General features: G+C 36.4%; 1 protein-coding gene across 4 annotated transcripts in view; it reads right to left on the reverse strand.

Annotated features, from left to right (window-relative positions):
- The window catches only part of LOC131165088 (uncharacterized), a 58,144-nt gene that overhangs the window by 34,048 nt on the left and 7,427 nt on the right, over positions 1–16,669 (reverse strand). Inside the window, exon 6 of one of the 4 annotated variants that reach the window (XR_009139424.1) lies at positions 11,731–11,911. The exons of the other annotated variants lie outside the window; for them this stretch is intronic. The gene's annotated coding sequence lies outside the window, so the exon portion shown is untranslated. Of the gene's footprint in view, positions 1–11,730; positions 11,912–16,669 lie in introns of those variants that run through there. 4 annotated transcript variants of the gene reach the window in all.

Consider the following 16,669-nt stretch of genomic DNA (forward strand, 5'->3'; position numbering starts at 1 on the left):
TTTCTATCTTTTTCAACTCCAACCATATTTTCTTTCCTAATTTTACCTTGATCAAGTTGTTAGTACATTATTTACTTAATGATAAATTTTACGAATATATATTATAGTGTTAAAGCCAAGGTTATGGTCACACAATATAATTTGTTAGTCTAAATATATTAGATTTTTATTCCTTTAACAAATAAAATAATAATAAAAAATTTGTTTAATTCATTTTATTATTTGTATGTCTTACATGCCTAATAGATTAGAGGAGTGTATAATGAATTTTGTTTATTAATTAATTCATTAGACATGTGATTAATGAAAAAGCGAAAACATATATTTATAATTTTTCTGCCAATAGTGTTTTAAAGCAAATGCAAAATTTGTTCCCTTACTAAAGGATCCAAAATACACTTTAAAGAAGAGTTAAAAGCTTAAAGCATATTTACGAATATACACAAGGTTGTGAGAGGTTGGAAAAAACTTACGACCATTACACCCGCTTCTTGCTATGTAACTATTAAGATTTGGTTAAAATGAATGACCTAACTTGAAGATAGGTCTCTCCCTCGATTTATAATACAAATTAAATACATTCTAATGACAATAATACCCTTACTAACTCTCACTAATTAATATACTAACACACTCAATAATAATAATACTAAAAGACATATATAACCACTAACACTCCCCATTAAGCTGGAGCATAAATGTCATATGCTCCTAACTTATTACAAATGAATTTAACACAAGAACCTCCCAACATTTTGGTAAACAAATCAGCAAGCTGCATTGTTCGACTTCACATAAGTAGTTGTAATGAACTTCTGCATAAGTTTCTCTCGAACAAAGTGGCAATCAACTTCAATGTGCTTCGTCAGCTCATGAAAGACCGAGTTAGAGACAATACGAAGAGCAACTTGATTATCACAAATCATCTTCATAGGCTAAGAATATGAAAAACCATATTCTTCCAACATGTTCTTCAACCAGACAAGTTCACAAGCAGTGTGAGCCATAGCTCTATATTTTGATTCAGCATTTGACCTTACCACCACAGTTTGTTACTTACTCTTCCAAGAAACTAAATTACCACCTACCAAAATACAGTACCCAGTGGTGGATCTTCGATCAGAAGGTCATCCAATCCAATCTACATTTGTATATCCATGGACCTAACTATGACCCTTGAAAGACCTCTTTCAAGTGCACCTTTGAGATATCTCAAGATGCGAATTACTGCATCCCAATCACTTGTCCTCGGAGAATCTAGAAATTGACTCACAACACTTGTTGCAAAAGATATATCTAGCCAAGCAACTATGAAATAATTTAACTTCCAACAAGTATCCGGTATTGCTGTTAGGATCCATGAGTGTATCAACCGGTTTAGATCCCAACAAGCCAGTTTTATCCAACGGATAAAGAACATATTCTGTGACACAACAATTCCGATACAAGATCTAGATACTTTCATACTCAAGAAGTATTTCAGCAATCCCAAATCTTTGGTCTAAAACTTAGTCTATAGAAAAAGTTCAAGACACTGAATACCTTTATCATCATCTCTAGTAATAACAATATCATCCACATAAACAACAAGGATCATACCCGATGAAGTATGACGATAAAACACGCAATGATCCACAGCACATCATCGAAGACCAAACTCAAGTACTACAGCAATGAAATGACCAAACCATGCTCTGAGAGACTATTTTAAACCGCATAAAGTCTTCTTGAGCCAACACACTAAGTCTGACTCCCCTTGAACAAAAAACCCATGTGGTTGCTCCATATAAACCTCCTCTTCAAGGTGACCATGCAAGAAGGCATTTTTCACATCTAGTTGATGTAGAGGTGGTGACAAGTAGAAGCCAAGGAGATAAATAGATGTACTAATGTAAGTTTGGCAACCGAAAAAAAAGTATCAAGAATAATCCAAACCATAAACCTTATCCCCTAACAACACGACGAGCCTTTAGACGAGACACAGAACCATCAGGGTTGACTTTCACAGTGTAAGCCCAGCGACAACGAACCACAAACTTGTTAGGAGGAAGAGGAACCAAGCCCCAAGTACCATTTTCATCTCAAGTGTTCATCTCTTCAACCATAGCATCCCTTCACCCAAAATGGGCCAAGGCTTCTAAAACAAATTTAGGAAGAGTAGTAGATGATAGAGCAGTAACAAAACAATAATAGGAGGGTGGTAAGGAGTCATAAGAAAAATAGTTGGACATGGGGTGTTGAGTACATGTGCATTTACCTATTTGGATAGCAATAGGAGGATCAACTTAATGGAAAGTATGATCGTCAGACAAGGAAACCAAAGGCATGGTAGTAGAGCAGCTGTCGTGAATAAGCCTGCAAATTAGGATGATCAAGACAATGAGGAGGACTCAAACTACATGGAGACTCAAATGGTTGGTTGGGCAACGCTAGTAAGGGAAAATTTGGAAGATTAGGCAAAGGAAGAGACTCATTGAGCTTAGAAGCGGTCAGTGACGGGGTATAGTAAGGTGTAGACTCAAATAAGGTAACATCGACAAAAATAAAGAAGCAATGCAACATAAGACTATAACAACAATATCCCTTTTGAGTATATGAATAGCCCAATAAAAAAACACATTTTATAGAACAAGGATTCAACTTATTATCCATCCTAAGAGTTAGTTGATGAACAAAGGATACACACCCAAATATAAGAAAAGGAAAATAAAAAATAAAGGTGAATTAGGAAAGAGAATGGAGTAGAGAACTTTACCACTAAGAACAAAGGATGGCATTCTGTTAATTAAATAACAAGTTGTAAGTACAGAATCACTTCAAAACATTTTAGGTACATGCATTTGATAAATTAAGGTGCAAGTGATTTCAAGAAGATGTCTATTTTTCCGCTCTGCAACACCATTTTTTTAAGGAGTGTGGGCACACGATGATTGATGAACACAATGTTTTAAAAGGCATTCGTGAGGCGCACCTTGAGGCATTTTGTGCATAAAACGCCCTAAGGCATAATGTGTATGCCTCAAGGGATAAGGCATACGCCTCAGGACAAAAGGCGCGCCTTTTACGCCTCAAAGGGGAAGGCTTATGCATTTTGGGAGCAACCTGATTTAATATATATATATATATATATAACAAGTAAACAGCCTAATAGGGCTTTGACAAGCGTCAAAACCCCCATCTCTTGATGAAGTTTCTTTCTACCAAGCTTCCGTCTCTCTTCAACGACTCCTTTAGCTTCTCATCTCTCTCCGATGAGTCGACAACTCCTTTCAATGTATCGTCTCTCTCCAACAACCCCTTCCGAGCTCTCATCTCTTTCCAAGCTTGCATCTGGCTGCGAAGATTCCTCCAACTTCTCCTCTCACTCCGATGAGCTGACGATTCCTTCCAACCTCTCATCTACCTCCGATGACCCCTTCTGACGTCTTATCTCTCTCCAAGGACCCATTCGCACCTCTAGTCTCTCTCCAACGACCCTCTACAGCCTCTAGTCTCTCTCCACGACCCCCTAAAGCCTTTCTGTTTCGAGATCTCTTCTCAGTATGAGGTCTCTCCTCAAACTAATTCGAGTATTCAACTCTCTCTCTCTCTCTCTCTCTCTCTCTCTCTAGTGTTGTTCGTAGCTAACTCCCACGAGACTCTCTGCCAGTGTCTTAAAACTCAAGGTAAGCTGCAACTGCTTTTGATTTGTTTCAGTTTTCACCTTTCATTTTTCAATTTTCAGTTTTAATTTCCGGCTGCAGCTGCTGATTGCTCCTGTTCAAAAAACAAAAACATGTCTGAAGGTGAGTCAAGGGGGTAGAAATAAGATTTTGTTTGGAAATACATAAAAGAAGTTGATGGAGAAAAATAATTTAGATGCAAATTTTGTGATCAAACTTGCAATGGGACTGTCACAAGATTTAAACATCTTTTGGTAGGTACAAGGAAGGGAATGAAACCTTGCCCAAAAGCTCCTCAAAACGTGATAGATGAGTGCAAAATCGCTCTTGAAAAATTCCAAGAAAAGAAGTGTAAAAGAAATTATCTTCTTGAAGAAATTGGGATGGATCCAAGAGGAGGGACTCAAAGTGCTACTCCTCCATCAGTTGGAGATCTTCAGCAACAGAATAGGGGACTAACCTTAATCCTAAGGCTAGAGGTCCAATGGATAAGTTTTCATCTTCACTAACAAGCCACTCTAAACTCAAAATGGAAGAAGGAAGAAAGAAATGAAGCACGTGGGAAAGTTGGTCATTGTGTGTTCAACAATGCTCTACCCTTTAGTTTGATGGATGATGTATATTGGTGTGTTATGGTGGATGGTATTGCTAATTACGGGCTAAGTTTCGAGCCTCCATCTATGCAAGAGATGAGGATATGGATCCTTAAAGATTAAGTGAAAGACATCAAAGGCATGTTGAAAGAGCACAAAAAAGCTTGGAAGGAACATGGATGTTCTATCATGGTTAATGGATGGACTGATGGGTGTTCAAGGGTCTTGGTTAATTTCCTTGTGAATAGTCCTATTGGTACATGATTTTTAAAATCCGTTGATGCTTCTGTAAGTATAAAAAATGGTGATTTGATATTTAAGTATATGGATGAGGTGGTTGAGGAAGTTGGTGAGGAGAATGTTGCGCAAGTGATAACTGATAATGCGAACAACATGATAAATGGTGGAAAGAAGCTTATAGAAAAGAGGGAGAAGCTCTATTGGACTCCATGTGCTGCACATTGTTCATGTTGGAGGATATTGCAAAATTGAAGATCCACGCAACCACAATCCTAAAGACTAAGCAAGTTGTGAAACTTATTTATAATCATTCCTAAGTACTTGCAATGATGTGGAAGCATATCACTAACAACAAAGAAATCATCCGCCCCGCAGTGACACGCTTTGCTACTGTATTTTTGACACTTCAAAGAATTTACAAACAAAAGTTAGGCCTTCAATCTATGTTCTCTTCATAGATGTGGTCCACTTCTACATATGCAAAAATGCATGAAGGTATAAGGACTCGCTCAATAGTTTTATTTGACCAACATTTTTGGCCTCACGTGGCTTATGTTATCAAGAGTGTTGTCCCTCTTTTGTGTGTTCTAAAGGAAGTTGATTCTGAGGAAAGACCAGCCATGGGGTTTCTCTATTAGTTGGCGAATTCAGTGAAGGAAAAAAATTGCTGCAATTTTTTCTAGAAATGCCAAGAAGTATGGACCCATTTGGAGAAAAATAGATTATAGAGGGACTCCACAACTTCATCACCCTTTAAATGTTGTGGGATATTATCTAAATCCCCAATTGCATCATAAGGAGAACTTCTCTGATTGTGAAGAAGTGAAGAAAGGACTGTTTGAATGCATGGATAGAATGTTGAGATATGAAGGGAGGCTAGCTACTGACATCCAATTGGATTTGTTTGATAATGCGCGAAGGGAATTTGGGACTCAAGTGGCTATTGACTCTAAAATGTTGAAAATTCCAAGAAAAAATAATACTTCAGTAAATATTAGTTAATTAGTGGTACTTTACCCTTGTTTCTTCTTATAACTTGGAACTTAAATGTGTTTTCCTTTTGTAACTGAATGGTGGAAGCGTTTTGGGACAAAGACCCCAGAATTGACGAAGTTTGCTATTCGTGTTCTTAGCCTGACATGTAGTGCCAGTGGATGTGAGAGGAATTGGAGTCACATTTGAGCAAATCTTAGTTCTTAGCTCTTACAAATGCCATGTTATTATCATTTCACTCAAATATGAAAATATCTTCAAATATCGAAAAATTTAAATGGCTTAAACTTAATTGTAGATTCATACAAAAAAAAGGAATAGATTCAAGAGATTAAATGCTCTAGTTTACATGAAGTACAACACCAAACTCAGGGAGAAAGCTCTAAGAAGAAGACAAAATTATGATCCAATATTGGTGGCGGAAGTTGCTTCAGATAATGAGTGGATCACTGAGAAGGAAGAACCTATCCTCCCAAAAGATACTTCTTGGTTTGATGATAAAAATCTCCTAGAAGATGATGCTATTAGAGCTTTGCTTGTGGTAGCTTTGAAGGAGATGATGCTCAAGCAACACAAGCATCTGGTAGCTCACATTCTATAGTTCCTAGCAAAAGGAAGATTAGTTATTATTGTGAGAACTTGAGTACATACATATCAATAGTCATTTTTGAATCTACTAATTTATAATTCTCCATTTCCCCTTACTCCTAACCTATAGCTTTATTGAATATCTAGGCGCTTAAGACAAAGGCAACAGGCCAACATTGGTCACAATGGAGGAAAACGATGATGTTGAAGTGGGAGAGGGGGAATTTATAAATGGAAGAACTCCTACTATAGATGAGTTTGATGAAGAAGAGGACTTTGATGAAGACCTTGATAGTTCCCTTTGAACTTTGTTGATTTGGATTTAGATTCATAGAATCTTGGGTGATGAGACATTGTGATGCTTTAATTTGGCTTTTTCTCTTCTTTTTGTAATGTTATGGCTCATGCATATTTTTTAACATGTATTGTTTGAGTTTGTTAACTAAAATTGGCCTAAATGATTTTTAAAATTTATGTTTTTTTTTTTTCTCCATTATTCTAATTTTTTTCTCATTCTTATACTATTTATAAATTTATTTTATTTATAAATTATTTAAAAAAATATAGTCCCAAAATGCTTACTCCTCAACGCCTTAAGGCTTATGCCTCACCTTGCTAAGGGTAAAACGTCTCGCCTTACACCTTCACATTTTAAAACATTGGATGAAAAATACCAAACTGAGTCATATAAGTAGTGAATTATGCACCAGAAAACTCTTCAGCATTATCACTTTGAAGTTATTTGAACTGGCAAACCAAATTGAGTTTTATTTCAAAACAAAAGGCACAAAATACATGAAATAGTTCAGAATGATCTCCTATTAAATATAACCAAGTCATTCTTGAATAATCATCCACAAAGGTTACAAATTACCGAAAACCAACTTGGACACAACCCTATTAAGAGGGCTTGAAGCCTGATTATTGACTCGGGAAGCAAAAGAAACATGATGGTTCTTTCCCAACAGACAAGACTCACAATCGAGACTAGACACAAAACTCAAATTTGAAACAAGACATTTTAACTTTTCCAACGCAGGATAATCCATGCGACAATGAATTTGGAAAGGTGTGGCAGCAATAGTGCAGGCGATAGAAGGAGATAGCAGCTGAAAGTCATAGAGTCCACCAGCTTCACACCCTCCACCAATTGTCTTCCTCATATTCAAATCCTGAATAATCACAAAATCAAGGAAGAGTGTCACTGAAACAGTTCATGGATTTAGTAATTTTGCTAACGGACATAAGATTGAAAGGAAATTTGGGAATATATAAAATCAAAGGAAAAGAAATAGAAGGGATTTACAATCCCAATTCCCTTAACTGCAGCAGTCGATCCATCAGAAAGAGTAACACAAGGTAAATTTGTAGAATATTGAAGAGTGGAGAAAAAGCTCTAAGTATACATGTGATATGATCACTGGCAGTAGAGTTTATGACCCAAGGACTAGGACAAGAAGTACTGGATGACAGGCATACTATGTGATTACCTGTTTGGACAAGAGATGCAATGGGAAAAGAAGCGTGTTGTGACGCTTGATATTGCTGGAACTTGGAACACTCTTTCTCTGACATAGATACAGTACGTTGCCCCCCATTCGACCCCAAAGGTGAGGAGTCAGTGGGGCTGCATTGGGCTGCCCCAAAGGTATGAAGTCAGTGGTGGTTGCATTAGCAACATGCGAAGGTCTGCTGTCCCAACACTGCTCAACAGTATGATTATTCCATCCACAATGAGTGCAATTGCGAGGAGTACCTCTGCCTCATCCATCTCTACCACTACGACCACTCAAACCACAGCAATAACTTTTGCAGTTGTTTGCTAGAGAACTAAAATTACCTTGTGTATAGCAAAGGCTGTCTCCTAGAGCCAAATGTAAGAGTAGGAGAATGCATGCTAAAGGAAGCACAAAGGACATGAGAATAAACATCGGGCAAATGATGGCAACTTGGCACTACAAAGTATCTGAGACCAAACTGCCTCAAACTTAGGTCTCAAGCCTGCTAGAACACAAAGAATTGTCATCTGCTCCCTCTACTTCTGCATCTTAAGAACGTCGGCAATTATAGGTTACACAACGTTACACTCCTCATGAATATGCTTCATCTTTCCAAAATAATCTGCAATACTCCTATCTCTTTGTTGTAACTAAAAGTATTCCTGGGATAAATCATACATACACATAATGTTACTAGAGTATAGAAATTTGACATAATCCTAAATCTCCTTGCACGTATTCTAGATGCATACACATCCGTGCAATTTGTGGCTCCATTGAATTCCATAAAAGGTGAACAATCAAGGCGTCTTCCTGAATCCACACGTCTTTTCTCTTCTCATCGGAAGAATCAGATTGGAGCAAATGGTCAGATTTCCCTAATCCTGCTAAATATATCCGAACAACTTTAGACCATTTGAACATAATTCTTTCCATCCAACTTTTGAGTCGTTATTTGTGGCAGCGATGTAGGAAATAAATTTTTGAGATTCATAGATCCCATCCCAAAACTCACAAATCAGCAACCACACCAAAAACAAGAAGAACAATCAAAACTAATCAGGACAATCACAAACAATGTGAAACACTGAAACAAATACAAACGAGGTGAACAACTCACTTATAGATATAGCACTGCCACAACTCTCACAAATCAACAACCAAACAAAAAAAAAAAAGAACAATCAATAATCGGGGCAATCACAAACCATGTGAAGCACCAACACAACCACGGTCGAGGTGAACAAGTCACCGACAGATATAGCACTGCCACGACTCCAAAAAGCTCACAAAGAAGCCTTCACAAACCTTGAATAGAAATTAACGGAATACTGGGAGTGCATGGTCGAAAAAGGTTGACTGTTTGAGCAAAAAACTAGCCTAACAGCTTGATAATATAGTCCAAGGGAGTTAGAGGGTGGCAGATGAAAATCAAAAACAAAAACAAAAAAAAAAGTGATCGGAACTTCACTCATGCCCCGGCTCACGGGGTCGGCCCTACTAGCATTTGGCCAGCGCGTGGGGGCGTGTGGGGTGTCCTCAAGCAATGGGGTTTTGTGAGGTGGGTTGTCAAAGGAGTTTGTTTATGGGTGTGCGGTTGGTTTTGTGAAATAATATGGGATGGAGGTGGAACTGGGAAGAACAGCCATGAGAACGGTGTTTCCCGACAATGGCTAAGGAGAATAGGTTTTAGGTTGGATCACGCTTTCATACCATGTTAAGATTTTACTAAAATGAATTACCTAACTTGAAGATAGGTCTATCCCTCTATTTATAATGCAAATTAAATACATTCTAATGACAATAATACCCTTACTAACTCTCACTAAGTAACATACTATCACAATGATAATAATACTAAAAGACATATATAACCTCAAATAGTAAGACTTGCTACTCCAATGTCCCGCTACACGCTATATTATGCTACCCACTACTTCTGTTTTAAACCTTAGGCCACATACATCTGTATGCTCTCATCATGTTTTCTCTAAAACAACACAAGCACTCTAAACAGTGCTTTAGGAGGACACATATAGTCCGTTTTCAATAACACATCAAGTTGCTTCCTTATCTCAACTAGCTGTCGAGTGCCATCTGATATAGCCCATTAGAAAAAGGCTTCATCCCTAGTAACAACTCCACACACCATTGAAGAGGCAAATTGTCAAGTTGCTTGTCTAACATCACAACATTATATTCATCTACACAACTTGGATGGCAGTAGGTCCCCACTCTTGGCCTAACTCTTCGTTGACTAGTAACTACTAATGTAGCGAGATATATCTATTCACCCCTCTTCAAACCCTTCTTGAGTTGCATGGCTAAGAGGAACTTCTCATCACCCCCTTTCTTCACAACGGTTGCACTATGCATGGTGATCTCCTATCAGACAAAGGGAACTAGAAAACAACACCGGTACTGTCCTAGTCTCCCTTAAGAATTCCATTCCAAGTATCACTTGGAATCATCCATCAACACGACTGTGAAATTTGCATGTCCTGTCCAATGTCTAAGCTTCATAATCACTAGCTTGGGTACTCCTACTCTCCTAGAGTAGGCTACGCTACTTAACAACCACTATGGACTTTACATAATCATGGCTTCCAAGACTATTTCAGGGCGATATCATGGACGTTATCATCTTGGGAGAGTGATCGTGAATGAGTAAAATTGTTTTTTGAATCCTTTTTTTGTTTTTTCCCCTTTCTTTTCCCTTTATTGAAGCTTAAAATTTTAATTTTAAGTAGGCTTGTTTAGTTGGTATTTTTTATTTTTTATTAAAAAAAAAAACATTTTTGGGTTTATTTTCGTTGACATTTAATATGCATTTTGTCAATAACTATCATTAAAATAAACCCAATTTCTTTCTCTCATTACATGCTTCATTTTTCTAAGTCCTTTCAATTTTTTTTCCCCTGTATTTCTTACACCTAATTTGGAGACTAAAATACATTATGCCATATGCATTTTTGTTCTTGTTTAAAATATGAACATTCTATATTTTATTTTTTAAAAGAAAAAATTTTCATTCAAAACTAAAAGAGTTAATGATGGCATTCTATATTTTATATTTCTTTATATTTATGATTTCATAATTTGAATTTACTTAATCAATAAAGTAGTAACAATTAGCAAATGCTTGCTTCTTCTTGTCAAAAGCAACTAAAGCAACCCCAATACTTGTAGTATATGTCATATTTAAATTGATTAAATGTTACTAAAAATCATTAGAGCATCAGTATGAGGATTTTGGGACTAAAACAGGTAAATCTATATGTTATTAAGAAGTTTGCTTATGCAAAAAATGAATTCACGAATACGGTGACTGTTACCCATTACGTAACGTCCACGACAGTTGCGATCGATACCTTTATGCAAACCCTTACCAATATTTAAAACCATGGAACGCCGTTACATTACAATTTTTAGGATACTCGATACTGTTACACTCGCTAAATTGGTGGGAAGAAAACTCACATCCAAGACAGCTATTATGGATCACTAACCACTACAAGACTTTTATGGCATATATATTTTCTATTTTTTTTTACTTTCTCTTCCCATTTTTATTTTTTATCCTCTCATAAATTGTTCTCGATAAGCAATTGGAGGGTGGAATTATAATGAGGATGATAATATTTTTTTAATATTCACGGTAGATGCATTAACTAATTATTTATTATGAATGCTATTTTGTTAAAAATACTTGATTTTTCTTCTCTATATTTTTCAACATTAACATTCTTCTCTTTCCAAGGTTTTACTTTGTTCAAGTTGTTAGTACATTATATATTTATTTAATGACAAATTTTGTAATTATACGTTATAGTGTTAAAGCATAGGTTACAGTTACACAATATAACTTGTTAATCTTAATATATTAAATTTTTATTCCTTAAACAAATAAAATAAAAGAATTTGTTTAACTTATTTTATTATCTATATGTCTTATCTGCTTAATAGATTATTGGAGTGTACAATCAATTTTGTTTTATTAATTAATTTATTAAGCATGTAAATAATGAAAAGGTGAAAAAGTATATATATAATTTTTTTTATCAATAGTATTTTCAAAAAAAGATGTAAAATTTGTTACCCTCATTAAACAATGTTAGTATTTAGAACTAAAAGATCCAAAATATACTAAAAATATTTTCAAACTTAAGACCTTAAAACATGCAAATTTACCAATATACACAAGGTTGTGTACCATTACACTTACTTCTTATTATGTAACATTCATTATTCTTGTGTCTTCCTACACCCGTTACCATTACGTTATGCTACCGCTATTTGAAACCTTACTGTCAATCGTCTTTTTCATCTTCAGATCCTAAATGACATCAAAACCAAGAAAGAAAGTTACAGAACAATTTAGTGACTTTGTAATTTTACTACCAAACATGAGATTAAAGGGGAATTTAGGATGTATTGTTGGAACAGAAGAATAGAAACAGAAAAACCAGAGAAGAAAAATACTGAAAAATGCCTCTTTAATTTACTGACTTGATGAAGAAATTACATATATAAAATGCTACAGTGCTGCAGCACTTTTTGCTGGATTTTTGAGATTCTTTTCTACTTTTTCACTACTTCAAATGACTGGGATAAGGCCACTATTTATAGGTCAGAGTACATGGGAAATAGATAGGAGGTTTTAATATTCTAGGGACTTAACAACTCATTAAATAAACCTAGAAACAAGGCAAAGAATATGACAAGTTCTTAGACAAAATAACTCACTCCTGTGCTATTATTAGATGACAGTTGTATTCCACTTTGAAAAATTGAACAAAACTTTGAATAAGAATCACACTAGCTACAACTTGCTGACTGAATAATTTTATTGCTGAATGTTTTGCTAACTGTAAGCTGAGTTGTCTGCTGACTTTTCAATTAAATAACTGAATTAACTAACTTCAGTAGGTTCACGACTTTCTCACAAATTCCCCTCCAAAGCCGTGAGTCCTAACATGTCTCTGAACTTCAAAAACGTCTCAGTAGTAATAGGTATTGTGAGCCTATCTGCTGGTTGTTCATGAGTGCTGATGAATTCTAGTTGAATTTCTTCCTTCTGCACAAGGTCACGAATAAAGTGATGTCTAACCTCAATATGCTTTGTCCTGGCATGAAAAATTGGATTCTTAGTTAGAGCTATTGCTGACATATTATCACAATAAATGGTTGTAGGACCCTCTTGCTTCAGCCCTAAATCACTAAGTAATTTCCTCGGCCAAACTCCTTCACAAGCAGCCTCTGTTGCTGAAATATATTCTGCTTCTGCAGGTGACAAGGCAACAGTGTTTTGCTTTCTTGAACACCATGAAATGGTTCCATTTCCAAGGCAGAAAACATATGCCGATGTGCTTTTTCGATCATCAACTAATCTGGCCCAATCACTGTCAGTGAGACCGGTCAAAACAAACTCAAAATCTTTGTTGTACTTCAGTCCAAGTTTTAGTGTGCCTTTAACGTATCTTAATACCTTTTTTGCTGCTGCATAATGAAGTACACTTGAGTTGTGCATGAACCTAGACAACAGATTAACAGCTTGTGTAATATCAGGCCTAGTATGAGTCAAGTAAATAAGGGATCCAACTAAACTCCTATACTGATTTTCGTCGAATTTCTTAGCTCCATCATCAGAATTTAATTTTTCATTTAGAGTCATAGGAGTACTTACAACCTTACAGTCCATATGAAATTTCTTCAAGATATCAGCTGCATACTTTTCTTGGGAAATGAAAATTTCCCTTCTTCGTTGCTTAATTTGCATCCCGAGGAAGTACTTCATGATCCCTAAGTCTGTCATCTCAAAATTTTTCATTATTGAGTGCTTGAAATCAACAAGTAAATGAAGATTGCTTCCAAAGTAAATCAGATCATCAACGTACACGCAAACAATGATGAAATCAGTTTTTTTTTTTTTTAATAAAGAGCTAGTTCATGAAAGCTTTTCTGAAATCCTGAATTCTGAAAATAAGAATCAATCTTACTGTTCCAAGCTCGTGGAGCTTGTTTGAGGCCATACAAGGCCTTGTTCAGTTTGTACACCGTTTCTTCTTTGTCTTTCACTTCATATTCACGTGGCTGCTCAACATAAACTTTCTCATTCAGTTCTTCGTTGAGAAACGCATATTTAACATCCATTTGATACACATTTAACTCCAATTTGGCAGCTATAGCAAGTACAAGCCGAATTGTCTCAATTCTTGCAACCGGTGCAAAGGTCTCGTTGAAATCAACTCCAGGTTGTTGAGAATAACCTTTGGCAACCAATCTGGCCTTGTACTTTTGAATGGAACCATCCTCGTTGTACTTGGTTTTGTAAACCCACTTGAGACCAATAATGTCTTTGCCTTCAAGAGGATCCACAAGCTTCCATGTGTTGTTCTTTTCAATCACGTTCAGCTCTTCTTTCATGGCCTTTTTCCATGTTTTATCCTTCACTGCATCTTCAAAATTCTGTGGCTCAGAAGAGAAAAGAGCAAATTATGAATTTTCATTAGAAAAATAGCTTCTAAAATCACCACACCTCTCCGGAGGTCTTCTAACTCTTTCAGATCTTCTTGGGATAGGTGAAGAGAATGAAGTTCCTTCATTTTCTGAATTTTCAAATTTTGAACTGAGGTTCCTGAGTGCAATTTCAGCTTCTGGAATTGCTGGATTCTGAGATTCAGTAGCTGATTTAGATCTTGTTGCTTTAGCTGGTACAAAATCTAGATTATTTGTTGAGTTCTAGCCGTTAGAAGTCCACTGTCATACTCCCCTTTCGTCAAAGATGACATCTCTTGCCACTGTCAGCTTGTGATTAACAGGATTCAACAGCCGGTAGCCCTTTGATTCATCGTTGTACCCAATAAACAGAAGCTTTTCTCCCTTTTGATCAAACTTATCCTTATTAGGAGCTTTGTTGAGTGAGTAGGCTAGACAACCAAACTTTTTCAGATGGCTAACATCTGGTTTTCTCTCACTCCAAGCCTCATAGGGAGTTCTATTCTTCACTGATTTTGTTGGTGGCCTGTTTAACATATAAACAATGGTATGTACAGCTTCAGCCCAAAGAGAATTAGGAAGTCCTTTACTTTTTAACATGCTCTGAGCCATTTCAACAATGGTCCGATTTTTTCTCTTAACAACTCTATTCTGCTGAGGGTTTTTACTCACTGTTAGTTGCCTTTGAATGCCTTCCTTCTTGCAATAATTCATGAACGGGTGATATATGAATTCACCTCCATGATCAGTTCTTAAGGTCTTCATTTTCAGCCCACTTTGCCTTTCAACGAGGGCTTTGAACTCTAGAAATATTGATAAGGCATCTGATTTTTGCTGAATATAATACAACCATATCATTCTAGTAAAATCAACAACAAAAAGGATGAAATACCTTTTGTTTCCAAGAGATGGTGTTCTTGTGGGACCAAATATATCCGCATGAACAAGCTCCAAAGCAGCTTTGGTCCTCCAAGAAGTTTTGGGGAAAGGAAGGTGGTGCATCTTCCCGTAAATACAGCCTTCACAAACTCCTTCAATTTCATTTATTTGGGGAAGACCATGAACCATACCCTTTTGCTTGAGAAGCTGCAGTCCCTTATGATTTAAATGCTCATATCTGAGATGCCATAATTGATATTCGTCTGAAATTTCACTCTTCAAAGCCACTGGACTTGTGTAGTTGATGGAGAGTTGAAAAATGTTTCGAGTCATCTTTACTTTACCCATCAGTGAGTTCTCCTTCTTGTCTATGATTCTGCATTCATTTCCTTCGAAATGGACTTGATATCCTTTTTGAATTAACTGCCCCACACTTAAGAGATTGTGAGCAAGACTTGAGACATAAAGAACATGGATGAATTTTTGCTCACCTGATATGGACTGCACTGCTATTACACATTTTCCTTCAATTTTTACAAATTTCTCATTACCAAGAATAACGGAATTTGAAGCATTTTCAGCAATTTTAAAAAATAACTCACGGTTACCTGTCATATGACTACTGCAGCCACTGTCAAGGTACCAAACCTTATTGTCGTTGCTTTCAGCATTGAGACAAGTGAGAAACACTTGCTCTTCATCATTTTCCTTGCTGAAATTTGCTTATGAACTTTCATTCTTCTTGTGCCAACAATCCCGGTCTGAATGGTTTGGAATGCGGCACCTTTTACACCTTAAATAGCATTCAGCTGAGGTGTGATTTGACTTCTTGCATATGATGCAATTCTGTCCTTGATTGCTAGACCTTTGAGGCTGAAAATTCCTGCCTCTGCCACCACCTCTTCCATGACCACGAGACTGATTATTTTTGCCTCTTTGAGACTAGTCTTGTTGCTGAAAATTTCTCTTCCTCTCTTGATTTTTCCGGTTCAAATTGAGTTTTGATTGAAAAGCCTGATCCAAAGGCTGACCTGAAGATATTTTAATTCTTTCCTCATGTGATTCTAAAGAACCACAGAGGTCAAACATGGTCATAATTGAGAGGTGTTTTGATTCTTCAATTGCTACACCTGCATGATCAAATTTTGGCGGTAAACTTCTGAGAATTTTTTCAACAATCTTTTTTTTTTCTATCTGATCACCATAAGCTCTAATTTGGTTGACTATTTCAACAACCTTAGAGAAAAAATCTTTGATGTTTTCAAAATCTTTCATTGCCAAGCAATCAAAGTTCTTCCAAAGAGATTGTAGTCGGATCAAGACTACTTTATTGTTTCCTTGAAATTCCTTCCGCAGTGTTTCCCATGCGCCTTTAGCCTTTTGAATGCCAAAGATGCAGGGATAGATGGTCTTTGTTGATCCCTTGATGAAGATAACAAGCAAGAGCATTATTTTTTATTTTTTCTTTGTTCTGGGCATATCTATAAGATGAGGTTGCTGTGCTTGTGTTTGTAGAGGATGAATCATCATTTGCTGAAGTTGAATCATCATACCCTTCTTCAATAATCTCCCATAAGTCTCGGGCAATGAAGAAAATTTTCATTTGATCAGCCCAGTACCCATAATTTTCTCCTTCAAAGATGGGTACTTGGTTTTGAGAATAATTGAACATAGTTCCAACAAAGGAAGAGGTGCTGGACGACATAGCTCTGATACC

This window comes from Malania oleifera, chromosome 9 (genome assembly GCF_029873635.1).
Source record: "Malania oleifera isolate guangnan ecotype guangnan chromosome 9, ASM2987363v1, whole genome shotgun sequence".
Lineage (NCBI taxonomy): Eukaryota > Viridiplantae > Streptophyta > Magnoliopsida > Santalales > Ximeniaceae > Malania > Malania oleifera.